The sequence below is a fragment of the Corythoichthys intestinalis genome, chromosome 17, assembly GCF_030265065.1.
Source record: "Corythoichthys intestinalis isolate RoL2023-P3 chromosome 17, ASM3026506v1, whole genome shotgun sequence".
NCBI classification, from domain to species: domain Eukaryota; kingdom Metazoa; phylum Chordata; class Actinopteri; order Syngnathiformes; family Syngnathidae; genus Corythoichthys; species Corythoichthys intestinalis.
The window spans coordinates 17,650,001-17,665,742 of record NC_080411.1 but is presented as its reverse complement, the minus strand read 5'-3'; positions in this window follow the sequence as shown (position 1 = coordinate 17,665,742).

Below are 15,742 nucleotides of genomic sequence, written 5' to 3'. Positions count from 1 at the left end.
TACCCCTTTCAATTACTTAGCTTATAGGCTTATAGACACCCCCACCCCCATTCTCCTCTTTCACTGGCCAATAGGCCCCCACATGGTGTAAACCGGAAATACATCTCGCTGACGATAGCACCAGCATATTAGTAACTAGTTTAGATGTTCAATGTATTTCTAGTTGTTGTTTGTGTATGTGTTTCTTTTCCTTCTTCTCTTGTATTTCTTTTCTTCTGTCCCCCCATAATCCCTTCCTGTTCGCTGCTTTGTCATAATAAAAAGATATTTTGAATGATCACAATGGGAGTATGTCAGACTCTCAATGTGAAACATTAAAACTGTTCAGAATCTGGGCACTTAGACTTCCATTCTCTGTGTCAAACAGCTGAACAGGACAGGTTTTTAAAAAAAAAAAAAAAAAAAAAGAAAGAAAGAAAAAAAGAAAAGCAATAAAAATGTTCTTAAAATTTCATATTACTTCATGATATCTTTTCTGTAAAAATTTTGTTTTTTAAATAATTTTTTTTGCTTTTTGTAATGTTTAAAAATCCGAATGCTCAAAGACCTTGTTAAAAAATAGCATTGTTTACAAGTTATTAGAGGGGCTATAAAGGATTTTTAGAGCTAATTTCAAATACTTTTCTCCCTAGTGTTAATTTAAAATACTTTTCTACTCTATCTAGCATGCATTACATGAGCCCTGCATGTCCACGTGCATCCCTGTCAGCAGCGCTGTTTCACCGAGCCTCCGCCAAGTCTTCACTTGGCAAATACACGTTTCTAACCCACTTATAACTTGTTACTAACTGTTTGATGGGCCAAACGCTCATTGGTCATTTTTGTGCTCATACGAGCATGCATCACATGCGGGCAGTCGCGAGTAAAACAAGTGACAAACTCCGTATAGTCCCTTTAAAAAGTGGAAATACTTGGTTTTCAATGTTCCACCATAGAGATTGTGGAGGAAATTTTCTTTAAAAAAAAGAAAAAATTATAACGTACATCTCGATGATATTAACTCATTCACTGCTATTGACAGTCCTAGACATCCAATCCATTTCAACTGGGATGGATGGCATTGAGTGATCATGTTGATCTGCCATTGACTTCTATCGCTGTCAATGGCAGCCAATGAAAATCTTTAAAAATCAGCAAAAAAGTTTGAAATTGTTCAAATCTAAATGGAACGTTGTGTTTGTGTGCATGTGTATAAGTGTGTGCCTGCTTGTGCATTTATGTGTTTTCGTTTGCGCGATAATAATTGGTTCTAAACCAGGAATGTCAAACTTATTTTGGTAGCCAGGCCACATTCATGGCCATTGTAAGTCATTAGGGGCCATTTTATTTTTGGCCAAATAAGTAAACTCACTGTCTGCCATTCACGGCGCTTGATGTCCAACCCATTTGGACTGGGAGGGGCGAATGAATAAATGGTGCTGTAAGTGCCAGAACTGAACAACGAATGTTCATTCTCACTTTCCCAGTCCAAATGAATTGGACCTCGAGAACCGTCAGTGGCACTGAAATATGAGCATTCACAGCCATGCCTCCCAGTTTAAGTTAATTGAACATCTATCGTTGTCAGTGGAAGCCAAAGTTAAATTTGGGTCACTTCCTTGTAAATTTAGGGTACTTACAAGTCACTTCCTGCACATTTTGGTGTATATCAGTCCATTCCTGTACAATTTGGATGATTCATTGTTGATCAAGGGGCATTTCCGGGACAGTTCCTGTTAATTATAAGGCATTTCCAGGTCACTTCCTGTTGATTCCGGGTCACTTCCTGTCTGTTAATTCATTGGCTGCCATTGACGGCGTGGATGTCAATTCCATTTTCATTGGGCCAATGAACAGATGTTCTTCTGCGGACACAGAAGTAAGCTAAGTGCAGTAGACTGCACAATTCCTTGGTTTTACGGCACTAATGTCAAAATAAAAGCATGTAATTTGTATCTATAGTATCAATGAGCTACACCATATACTGCTGGCCAAAAGTATTGGCACCCCTGCAATTCTGTCAGATAATGCTCAATTTCTCTCAGAAAATGATTGCAATTACAAGTGCCTTGGTAGTAATATCTTCATTTATTTTGATTGCAATGAAAAAACACAAAAGAATGCAATATAAAATTAAATCATCATTTTACACAAGTCTCCAAAAACGGGCCGGACAGAAGTATTGGCACCCTCAGCCTAACACTTGGTAGCACAACCTTTAGACGAAATAACTGCGAACAACCACTTCCGGTATCCAACAATGAGTCATTTACAATGCTCTGCTGGAATTTTAGACCATTATTCTTTGGCCAACTGCTCCAGGTCTCTGGGATTTGAAAGGTGCCTTCTCCAAACCGGCATTTTCAGATCTTTCCACAGCTGTTCTATAGGATTCAGGTCTGGACTCATTGCTGGCCACTTTAGAAGTCTCCAGTGCTTTCTCTCAAACCATTTTCTAGTGCTTTTTGAAGTGTGTTTTGGGTCATTGTCCTGCTGGAAGACCCATGACCTCTGGGGGAGACCCAGCTTTCTCACACAGGACCCTACATTATGCTGCAAAATATTTTGGTCGTCTTCAGACTTCTTAATGCCATGCACACGGTCAAGGATTCCAGTGCCAGAGGTAGCAAAGCAACCCCAAAACATCAAGGAACCGCTGCCATGTGTGACTGTGGGGACGGTGTTCTTTTCTTTGAAGGCCTCGGGTTTTTTTCCCCTCTAAACTCTATTTGATGCCTTTTCCCAAAAAGCTCTACTTTTGTCTCATCTGACCAGAGAACATTCTTCCAAAACGTTTTTGGCTTTCTCAGGTAAGTTGTGGCAAACTCCAGCCTGGCTTTTTTATGTCTCTGGGTCAGAAGTGGGGTCTTCCTGGGTATCCTACCACAGAGTCCCTTTTCATTCAGACACCTACGGATAGTACGGGTTGACACTGTTGTACCCTCGGACTGCAGGACAGCTTGAACTTGTTTGGATGTTAGTCGAGGTTCTTTATCCACTATCCGCACAATCTTTCATTGAAATCTCTCATCATTTTTTCTTTTTTGTCCATATCAAGGGAGGTTAGCCACAGTGCCATGGGCTTTACACTTATTGATGACACTGCACATGGTAGACACAGGATCATTCAGATCTTTGGAGATGGCCTTGAGATTGCCCATGCTTCCTCACAATTTTGCTTCTCAAGTCCTCAGACAGTTCTTTGGTCTTCTTTCTTTTCTCCATGCTTAATGTGGTACACACAAGGACACAGGACAGAGGTTGAGTCAACTTTAATCCATTTTAACTGGCTGCAAGTGTGATGTAGTTATTGCCACCACCTGTTATGTGCCACAGGTAAGTAACGGGTGCGGTTAAGTACACAAATTAGAGAAGCATCACATGGTTTTTCAAATGGTGCCAATACTTTTGCCTGACCCATTTTGGGAGTTTTTATAAAATGATAATGATTTTTTCCCCCCATTCTCTTTGTGTTTTTTCATTGCAAGCAAAATAAATGAAGGTATTACTACTAAAGCATTTGTAATTGCTATCATTTTCTGGGAGAAATTGAGCATTATCCGACAGAATTGCAGAGGTGCCAATGCTTTTGGCCACCAGTGTAACTGTCAGGCAGAACAACCCTGTGGGCCAGATTGGAGCCGCTGGCGGGCCACTTTTAGCCCACGGGCAGTACATTTGACCATAAGAGGATTTTTAGGGGGGCCTGGTCCCCCTGGTGGCCGAAAGTGTCAGTGCATGTAATTGACTTTCCTATATATATAAAATATAAAAGTTGTAAAGCAATAAAATTGCCACAAAAATAAATGAAATGAACAAAAATTTTCATAATGGGTCGAAATTATTTTTATAATTTTTTTTATATAATTGCCACTGACTCAGCCAACTAGCCTTGGACACTTGCCTCGTTATAAACGCGTACGGCCGCGAAGCCGTATAAAGAAATTTAAATTATTTTTCGAGCACTTTAGACAGACATTTGCTTTGCATATAATTTTATATATATATATATATACTAGGGCTGTCAAAATTATCGCGTTAACGCGCGGTAATTAATTTTTTAAATTAATCACGTTAAAATATTTGACGCAATTAACGCACATGTCCCGCTCAGACAGTATTCTTCCTTTTGGTAAGTTTTACAGCAAGGTTTTTTGTGCTGTCTAACAGCGAACTCTTGTGGTCGCTTTGCGACATGGTTTATTGCTTTCTTGCCAGTTCAATATGGCTGCACGACGTCTCGGGCTGACGCCTACGTTGTAATGTTGTGCTTATATGATCCTTGGACAAGATTTGTCCGTCAGTATGGTTGTTGTAAAGAATGTACATATTATATTAGTAAGCGAAATGTTATATTTTTTGTATGAGACGCTTTTTGTTTATGTTTAGTGAACCTGTATAGCGTGCTAAGCTAACGTTGTTGCTCATGCAATGCTTGTGTACTTTTTTTTGTAGTTTCACTACGGTCTAAAGAGGACTGGTTTGAGGCCATTTTATTAATAAATCAGATGAAAAAGGAAGAAGTCTGATTATTAAGGCGTCGTTCACTAGCTGTCTAGCTTTGGAAAAAGTAGACGCTTCGGAGTGAGGACAGCATAGACAGATTTAAATGACAGTAGAGTGAAATGCCCACTACAGTCCTTATGTACTGTATGTTGAATGTATATATCCATCTTGTGTCTTATCTTTCCATTCCAACTAATTATTTTACAGAATATATATATATATATATATATATATATATATATATATATATAATTTACATAAAAATATGGCATATTTTATAGATGGTTTGAATTGCGATTAATTACGATTAATTAATTTTTAAGCTGTAATTAACTCGATTAACCATTTTAATCGTTTGACAGCCCTAATATATACATATTAGAGAAAAAAACAATTTTTTTAATGATTTTTTTTCCTTGATTGAAAATATTTTGTTTTCGATTGTAGCAACGTTTTTGGGGATTGAATGGTTTAGACACAAATGCCCTAATCATATGGCTCAAACACAAAAAGGATTGCTTCAATCAAAGAAAACTCTTTCAATAAAAAATTAAGTTTTCATATGCAAATTTTTCAATCTCAAATATTTTTTTGCATTCAATAACTTTTTTCTATGATTGAAATACTTTTTTTATTGAAGTGATTTTTCTTTTTGAAAATCTAAAATTGTTTTTTTCAGGAACTTATTTTTTGATTAAATAATAAAGAGAAAAATATCCTAGCCAAAATGTGGCCCAAACACAAATCAACATTACTTCAATCAAGAAGTTGCTTCAGTCACAAAAAACTGGACTTCAATCAGAAAAAAAAAAACAAATAAAGAAAAATAGCTTTCACATGCATTTTTTTGTTTTTATTTTTTGAGTTTCAAATTTATTTTTTCATTCAAACACTTTTTTTTTTTTTTTATTGAAGCAACTTTTATTGGGTTGAAAATATATATTTTGATTGAAGCAACTTTTTTTTTTTTTTTTTTTTTTTTTTTTAATTGAAGCAAATTTTTTAATTCAATAATAGAGACACAAAGCTACCTCCATACAGCTCCGCCCAGGGGATACAATTTTTGACTGGGGTAACTACATCGGCACGACACCGGTGGGCGTAGCAAATTCAATGGATGACGATCTTGGCGCAAAGTATTGCCTAAGCAGCCTGATTTAGAATTCCCCTCAAGAATGATGGGAAACAAAAAACGCTCATTGTCAACTTATTATTTTAAATATTCTTGTAAGTTAATTTTATTGCTGACACTGCGTTTTGGGGTCATCAACATGTTGTGCCCCCCCCCGTCCCAAAAGTCGAACTCCGCCTATGCATTTGACACCCTTGTTTTAAACGTTCAATGATTTTTTTTTTGTAAAATAAGCATAAAAGTTTCAAAATGTCAAAATCTAAACAGAAAATTGTGTATGTGTAGAAGTGTATTTGCCTGTCTGTGCGTGTACTTGTTTTTATCTGTGTTTTTGTGTATGCGTGTGCGTGGATCAGTGCGGTTCCATTATTTTTGTGTGTGTTTGTCTTTGTGTGTATGTGGTCATAGTTGTGTTGGTGCGCTTGTGTACAAGCATGAGAGTGTTAATGAATGACACTTTGCTCATTGGCTAATAGGATTCCCCTCCATTGCTCGCGGCCTCCCCAGGCGGTAAACGGAATTGGAGGGAGGGAAAACACGTACATGTGCGTGTGTTTTTGTGTGTTCGTGCGCGGATATTGGGGGAGGAAGAGGAAAGAGGCCGCAGTGATTTATAACATCAACTCTGGCTTGCGCCTTCTCTCCCGTAGCAGAGCCACAAACACATCCATTACAAAAGTACTGATGTTAATGGCAATTGTGTGTGTGTTTGCACTAGAGTGAGCGAGCACACACCTTTGTGTGAGAGTGTGCACCGCCGTGATAATCACACGCTGCTGGCTGAATGGGAGGTGAAGGTGACTGAGGGTCTTTCCCATAGTGTGTGAGTGTTGGAGTCAGGAGAGTTAGCCAAGGCGCGTTTCAGCACCAGTGGTGGCAACAGACGTCCGGTCAAAATCGATTGGACGTCGATCGTTGTCAATGGCGGTCTTCCAGCTTTCTCGTATACTAGTGTTGTTCCAATCATGTTTTTTTGCTCCCGATCCGATACCGATCGTTGTAGTTTGAGTATCTGCCGATCCCGATATTTCCCGATTCGATTTTTTTGCTCCCGATTCAATTCCAATCATTCCCGATAATTTTTCCCGATCATATACATTTTGGCAATGCATTAAGAAAAAAATGAATAAAACTCGGACGAATATACAGTATATACATTCAATATACAGTACATAAGTACTGTATTTGTTTATTATGACAATAAATCCCCATGATGGCATTTACATTATTAACATTATTTCTGTGAGACTGATCCACGGATAGAAAGACTTTTGACTTTGTATATTGTGACTAAATATTGCCATCTAGTGTATTTGTTGAGCTTTCAGTAAATGATACAGTAGCCATGCCCCAATGCATGATGGGAAGTGGAACCATGACTGTGCGTAGTGCTACCAATTGATATATCTTCTCTGCGTTGGTAAATAACATAAGGTGTTAAAAAAAAGATCACTTGCTACTTTGCTTCCCCACACTGCTTCCCAAGATATTTCTAATCGTAGGGAGAGGGATTGTAAGGCTTTAGCCAATTAAAACATGCTCCAAAGGCTGCCAAAATTAACTCTACTCATTTTGCGCTGCCTTTTATCTCTCTATATAGGCAAAACGGCACCATTACAGATTGAGCGCGACAATACGTAAGTGGGTCGTGCAACGCATGCATTAGTTGCGTTAAATATTTTAACGTGATACATTTTTTAAAAAATTACCGCCGTTATCGGAATAAATTTGATAACCCTACTTTAAGCCTAAACTAAAGACTGGATAAGTGTAACATATTATGTCTGTAACGTAAAATACAATTAGAAAAGGATTTAATTAAAATATAAACTGTATATATATTAAAAAAAGGCATGGCCGATATTTTTTCGCCGATTCCGGTACTTTGAAAATGACGTGATCGGACCATCTCTATCGTATACATTTGGTAGCCCTTGCACAAGATGGCAACTTAGAAAGGGCCCAAAAGTGCTTCAGATTATGTTTCAAACAAAAATGTCTTTCAAAGCATGTTTTTTTGAGATTTTTTGTGGGTCTATTTATAACAGACATGCCGACCAAATTTTATAACCTCAAGTCAAACACACTTCAGGGGCTAATTTTTATTTTTTGTCATTCCAAGAGATGCTACAGAGCCAAGCATTCTTTTATGGTGTGTCGTCAAATTGTCTTGTCAGGTGTGGACTCCTGAGACTTTTTTGAGGGTCTTCTGATGATAAGGGGTGGGAACCTCATAACTCACGATATGATACAATTTGCGCTACAAGGCTCACAATAACGATGATACACCAATTAGAGATCGAACGATATGGGATTTTCAAATGATACTGATATCTAAAAAAAAAAAAAAAATTCAGCCGATTGCCCATAACCAAAACCATTTTGACAGCTCATATTTGAGGCCAATATACTTTTTTTTGTAAAGCGCGTAGATTATGGAAGGCACTTTTAAAAAAATGGCTTCGACAGCTTCAAATTTACAATAATGACCTGAAACATGAAGGATTAATTCAGTCTCGTGTTACCGTTATTGCGTTATTGCATTATTTCTTTATTTGCCCTTTGTCTAATTTCAACATGTGAAAGTGTTAAAACTGTTTCAGCATTTAAAGCCAGATTCAAGTCAAGATTTTGCCGATTTAGTAGAATTTTGGATAAAAAGTGGCTCACCGTAGGTTCGCTACCACAGAGCCTGTCTAAGACTTCTACTGCTTTAAGATGGCGGCTGTATACTAACGCCGCCAAGTGTCATTTTGCATCTAATTCTAGCTACATGTGATTTCTATGAGACGCATCAGACCTTATGGACGTAGTTTAACGCATTGTAGTATCATGTGGGCGTTGTTTGGAGGGACGTGGCATGGTTTGTAGCGGCTGTCGGCTGCAATTAGGTATCAGTGTGCCTTCAAGCTGCTGCAGGGTCCTTCTGTGGTCCTACTGTCAGTCAGCGGCGGCCACAGTTGCCTGCACAGATGCCTGATCAAAATCCATTATCGGCTTATCCTTTTTGTTAATTGGGCGATGGTGGAAAAAAGTATATACAGTAGGGCAAATAAGTATTTAGTCAAACACCAATTGTGTAAGTTCCCCTACTTGAAAAGATTAGAGAAGCCTGTAATTGTCAACATGGGTAAACCTCAACCATAAGAGACAATGTGGGGAAAAAAACAGAAAATCACATTGTTTGATTTTTAAATAATATTTTTGCAAATCATGGTGGAAAATAAGTATTTGGTCAATACCAAAAGTTCATCTCAATACTTTGATATGTACCCTTTGTTGGCAATAATGGAGGCAAAACTTTCTGTAACTCTTCACAAGCTTTTCACACACTGTTGCTGGTATTTTGGCCCATTCCTCCATGCAGATCTCCTCTAGAGCAGTGATGTTTTGGGGCTGTCGTTGGGCAACACGGACTTTAAACTCCCTCCGCAGATTTTCAATGGGGTTGAGACCTGGAGACTGGCTAGGCCACTCCAGGACCTTGAAATGCTTCTTACGAAGCCACTCCTTTGTTTCCATGGCTGTGTGTTTGGGATCATTGTCATGCTGAAAGACCCAGCCACGTCTCATCTTTAATGCTCTTGCTGATGGAAGGAGATTTTCACTCAAAATCTCTCGATACATGGCCCCATTCATTCTTTCCTTTACACAGATCAGTTGTCCTGGTCCCTTTGCAGAAAAACAGCCCCAAAGCATGATGTTTCCACCCCCATGCTTTACAGTGGGTATGGTGCAATTCAGTATTTTTTTCCTCCAAACAAGAGAACCTGTGTTTCCACCAAAAAGTTCTATTTTGGTTTCATCTGACCATAACACATTCTCCCAGTCCTCTTCTGGATCATCCAAATGCTCTCTAGCGAACCGCAGACGGGTCTGGACGTGTACTTTCTTCAGCAGGGGGGCACGTCTGGCAGTGCAAGATTTGAGTCCCTGGCAGCGCATTGTGTTACTGATAGTAGCGTTTGTTACTGTGGTCCCAGATCTCTGTAGGTCATTCACTAGGTCCCCCCCGTGTGGTTCTGGGATTTTTGCTCACCGTTCATTTTATCATTTTGACGCCACGGGGTGAGGAGGGAGTTGAAAGGCCGTGTTGCCCAACAACAGACCCGAAATATCATTGCTCTCGAGGAGATCTGCATGCAGGAATGGGCCAAAATACCATCAACAGTGTGTGAAAAGCTTGTGAAGAATTACAGAAAACGTTTGACCTCCGTTATTGCCAACAAAGGGTACATAACAAAGTATTGAGATGAAGTTTTGGTGTAGACCAAATACTTATTTTTCACCATGATTTGCAAATAAATTCTTTAAAAATCAACCAAAGTGATTTTCGGTTTTTTTTCCCACATTCTGTCTATCATGGTTGACGTTTACCCATGTTGACAATTCCAGGCCTCTGTAATACTTTCAAGTGGGAGAACTTGCACAATTGTGGTTGACTAAATACTTATTTGCCCCACTATATATCGTGACGATATATCGGCTGACCTATAACAACAATTCCCAATACACGGATCAGAAAATCATTCCAGGATATTCTACAAAACAACCAATAAACAGAAAATCAAGCTGTTTTCAACCTTCTGCTGTGAATTGGAAGGAGTTTATCACTAGTAGACGTCCAAACCGTTTAAAGTGATAGGATAGCCTTCAGTGGCAGCTCATGCCAGGCAATAAGTTCTTTTTGGGGCATTTCGCATTTCCTGTTGATTTTGGGTCATTTCTTTTTCCTTTTGGGGCATTTAAGGGTTACTTCCTGTTGATTTTGGGCTACTGAAAAGTAAGTGATTTAGTAATGTCCCCAAATGAATAGGAAGTGACCTGTAAATGCCCTAAAATGAACAGGGAGTGACCTGTAAATGCCCCCAAGACATGCTCTGGTTTCAGTGCCATTGACGGTGCTAGACGGCCATTCCAGTCAAAATGAATAGCGTACCGCGCGTAACACGTCACCTTTGCTCATTAATGTTCATGACGTTAGCAACTGTTGCTAGGGGGTCATACTCACGTTTGTCCTCATGCTTGATGCATGTAAATAGTGTACGAATGACATGTTTACTGGGCTAAACCTACCAATTATGTCCAAAAATGATGTCCCTGGTGCCAAATTCACTGGTAAAGAAGATTAAATAAAGATTATATAAAGGTTCAGTTAAATAGATGGCTTGAGTCTCGAGGGCTGAAAAAGACGGGGAAAAGAGCCGACCTGATCCAGAGTTAGCTTTTTAATCGACACCTTTTTCTTGTGTGCATTGCGTTATGCCACTGAAAATGAAATTCTCGTTTCAACAAGCTATCCTATACCACCATATGCCCTGTCTTTCTTACATATTATATCCTCTGGTTGTCTTACATCTCTGACCGTTCTTGGGGGTAATTTATATTGCTATTTTTGTGTAGCGATCACAAATGCTACTCAGTGACAGCCAATGAACACTTTTAATTTTCTCATTAATAAATCTTAATTCTATTAATCTATTTACCAATCCCCCTTACTAAGGTTGTTTATTTACAACCGAAAAAGTAAAGCTGTTAAATCTAGAGCTTACCTGTCGGCATGAACATGTGGCTTACTACAAAAAGATCAAGGCCAAACATGGGTAATTTATTTAAATATCCGTATTTTAAGAAAAGTAGGCCTAAATGACTGTTGCGATATATAGATAAAATTAGAAAAAAAAATTCAGGTCATTCATTGTCAGACAGAAGCAGCACAGCAAAATGCCACGCTAAAAAATAAGTAAAAAAATCAAAATGCTTACCTCTTCGGGGCAGGCAATGGATCAGAATTGTCATCTGTAGGACCATGGCCCCCAACAAAATGTTTACTGCATATGAAGGTAAATGGCTTCACACTGCTGGTGTTAAACTGGTCTTTTGGACGTCCACAGAAGTTGATCCATTGTTCACGTTTTCCCTCTTGAGTTTTTGGTTTCGGGAACCGTATGAAGAAAACATCCTTCATATGTGGATGGTCGTAATGTCTAGAGTCGTTTCTATAAGTTCCATAGCAGCAGTGTTTAATCGGCATGTTCTCTTTTGAAAGTTTACCGGCAGAAAACAAGTAAGTACTAGCCTGGGTTGTATGCGAGCGCGCTTCTATGTTGACCCCTTTCCGGTTTATGATGGTGACGTCACGCAGCCTTGCGATCTAAAAATAGCATTCGTGCGGTACGCTATTGGATGTCTAGGGCCGTCAATGGCAGCCAGTGAGCTAACACAGACATAATTCTAATATGGAAGATTTTGGTAGCAACCATTTGGTTCTTTTTTTTTTTTTTTTTTTTTTTTAAACGATATATTGATTCTTGGCAGGAGCGTATCGATAACCTTTTGGTTACAAAGTATAACCATATATATATATCACTTTTTTTTATATGTCACACCCGTACTCATGATTGACAAGTCTAAAGTCAAACTGGTTTTCGCTGTCTGAAATTTTCAAACCTTAAGAAGACTTTTTTTTTAATGGCTACTTTGCCTCTTGTCTATGTAGGCATAGATTGTTTAGACTTTTTTGTGGGTCCATTTATGATAGATGAGCCTAGCAAATTTCATGTTGCTGACTCAAAATGGTTTTGGGGGCCGAATTTTTTAAATATCATGCTACGTGTTTCAAATAGGATGGTCTGCATTTTGGTTGTGCATTTGTAGTTTATCCTTGCATTCTGGGCAGCGCCAGTGATCCAATTTGAGTGGTGGTGGTGTGGGGGGGTTAAAAAGAAATATCTTGAGGAGGGAAAAGCTGAAGATTACTTCCACGTTTGCTGTGTGTGTGTGCGTGCATGTGTGGTGTGAATCCGGCTGTCTCCTCTCACATTAGCCTTTACATTAAAGGCAGTCAGGTGGAAAATGAGTGTGGACCTGAGCCACCCACCTGGCCCACAGCATGGGGGATTGAGGATGAAGAGGAAGGGGGTGCCAAGAAGGAGCATTGACGGATTTTTGTGTGTGTATTATCATCCTTGTAGATGAAAAATCGTTAATACGGCTCTTGTGCAGTGTGCCTAATGAGGTGGACGCTCACATATCAAGTGCACGTGATGGCATTGAAATGGGATATCAATAATTAAAATCCTATTACTGAGAATTTTTTAGGAATATATATTCATATGCTCTTCCTCCTAACATTAAAAAATGCATTTTGAAGAAAATTGCACTTGATATTTATTTTTAGGTGAGATTAAAAATGAGATTGACCCATTCAGCAACCGTGGACAACTCTTAAAAAATTGACACTCAAAACTTTTAACTTTAAGGCTATTTGGGGCATTTAAAAAACTTAGTCGAATAACAATTGCTACTATTTTATTACAGTGATCTCTTGCTACTCCGCGCTTCAAATTTCGCGCCTTCAATCCATCTTGGATTTTTTTCAATTAAAAAAAACAAAAATCATATATATATATATATACACACACAGTATTTTAATTAAAAATGTTCAGATACATGTACAAATCATTGTTTTCTTTTATAAATGTCGCATTTTAATAATAACTATTGCATTTGCAGTGATTATAAACCATTTATAAAAATATACATGTACCTATGTTTTTTCTAGGGCTGTCAAACGGTTAAAATTTTTCATCGAGTTAATTACAGTTTAAAAATTCATTAATCGTAATTAATCGCAATTAATCGCAATTCAAACCATCTATAAAATATGCCATATTTTTCTTTAAATTATTGTTGGAATGGAAAGATAAGACACAAGATGGATATATATATTCAACATACGGTACATAAGGACTGTATTTGTTTATTATAGCAAAAAATCAACAAGATGGCAGTAACATTATTAACGTTTTGTTAAAGCGATCCATGGATAGAAAGACTTGTAGTTCTTAAAAGATAAATGTTAGTACAAGTTATAGAAATTTTATATTAAAACCCCTCTTAATGTTTTCATTTTAATAAAATTTGTAAAATTTTCAATAAAAAAATAAACTAGTAGCCCGCCATTGTTGATGTCAATAATTACTTACACAATGCTCATGGGTGCTGAAGCCTATAAAATCAGTCGCACCCAAGCGCCAGCAGAGGGCGGCAAAACTCCACAAAACACAATTAACATGTGGGCATTTCACTGTACTGTCATTTATATCTGTCTGAGCGGGGCATGTGCGTTAATTGCGTCAAATATTTTAATGTGATTAATTAAAAAATTAATTACCGCCCGTTAACGCGATAATTTTGACAGCCCTAGTTTTTTCTAAATCATACTTTGGGGGGGGGGGGAATGTCTTATATGTATCTCTTTGCAGTGTTGTTGAATCTGAATAAATACATTGAACACACGCATAAAGTAATAATAACAATGTTAATAAGCTCAGCCTCTACTTCCCTATTAGCTGCGAAAAACGAGGGATCACTGTATTATCTTTTTTTTTTTTTTTTTTTTTAATTATCTACAATCATACTTTTTCATTTTTTATAGCTAATTTATAAATCAGAGCAATGTTCATACAAAATTAAATAAATGCAACTAAAATGAATAGACACTGGCTACTGCCCCGAGTCACACTGTAAAGTTTTTTTTTTTTTCATAGTATTTAACTCATTGCATGCCATTGACAACAATATAATTAATTTAAAGCCTGAAGACTGGCTGTGAATGCTCATCGCCATTGACGGCGCTGGACGTCTAGTGCTGTCATTGGCAGCTAATGAGTAAACGGAGCCACTGCTAGGTATTTAAGGATGTTTTTTGTTGTTGTTTGTTGTCCCCCTAAAACCCTTTTCTGTTCACTATTTCTCTGCATAAAAAAACAAAATATGAACAAACCCATTGCAAACGCCCATGTGGCTCATTAAAACTCATCAGCCTATACAGACACTGAGATTCCCATTCTCCGTGTCTAAGCAGCTGAACAGGACCATCTTAAAAAAGAATAATCTAATTAATCACATTTTTAATCTATTGACATAGTGTCAACAAGCCCAAATTTTAAAAATCATTTTTTAAATTGTTACCTGCACCTTTCATGTCCTCACCATAACATATTCTCAGTGATGCTTGAGGTTTTGAGAGACAGTTTTTATTAGCAGTGCTATTTACATAGAAATAATACCAGCCTTCAAACATGCACACACACAAACGCTCTCACACTCATCCCATTTTACATCCGAGAACCGAAAGGAAATGAAGGAACGAAGCCTTTTTTTTTTTTTTTTTGTATCACGCCGTATTAGGGCCAAACAAGAACAAAAAAAGAACTACAAGATTAACATCATAATTTTAGTATGAGAATAAAGTCATGTGTTGTAACATTACAAGATTTGTTGTAGTATTAGTACGAGAAAAACAAGTATGGATGAGGCTAATTTAGCTAAATTACGTAGGCCAATGTATTACCGTATTTTCCGCACTATAAGGTGAAACTAAAAGCCTTCAATTTTATCAAAAGCCGACAGTGCGCCTTATAATCCGATGCGCCTTATATATGGATCAATATTAGTTAATCATGGCATGACATTCCCTTTAGTGCAGCTTCATCTAGTGCAGGGGCCCCCATCTGCCGGGCCGCGGACCGGTACCGGTCCGTGGCGCATTTGCTACCGGGCCGCACAGAAATAATAATTTATTAACGACCGCATTCTGGCCGAATTAACCCTGTACCCCTGCTTAACACACCAATATCCCTGCTACTCTAGATATAATACTACAGGATAGATTAGAATGTCGTCATAGAAATGCATTGATTGGATTGCTAGTAGTACATCTTGTTTGTGTATATAATATATCTATGTGCGCTTGTCCTCAATAATAACGTATTACTAGGCCGCGGGCACAGCACAATTGTTCCCGGAAATAATAAGCCCCCACACGAGCGCCGATGATTGGAAAACAGTCGTCTTTGGAGATGTTTTTGCGGCGAAAAGGGCACCTGACGAGCCTACAACCTCAAAGACCCACAAACTGTGAAGGCGTGGATTCGTGACCCGTTTGTGAATAAACCGAGTGATTCTAGCATGTTTGTGCAACAGGAGGATCAGCTTGTAGAGATCGCAAATGACGGCGACCTTATTAAACGTACGTTTGAGACATCAACTCTAACGAAGTTCTGGATAAAAGTAATTCTGGAATATCCTGACATTGCTACGAGAGCATTGAAAACCTTG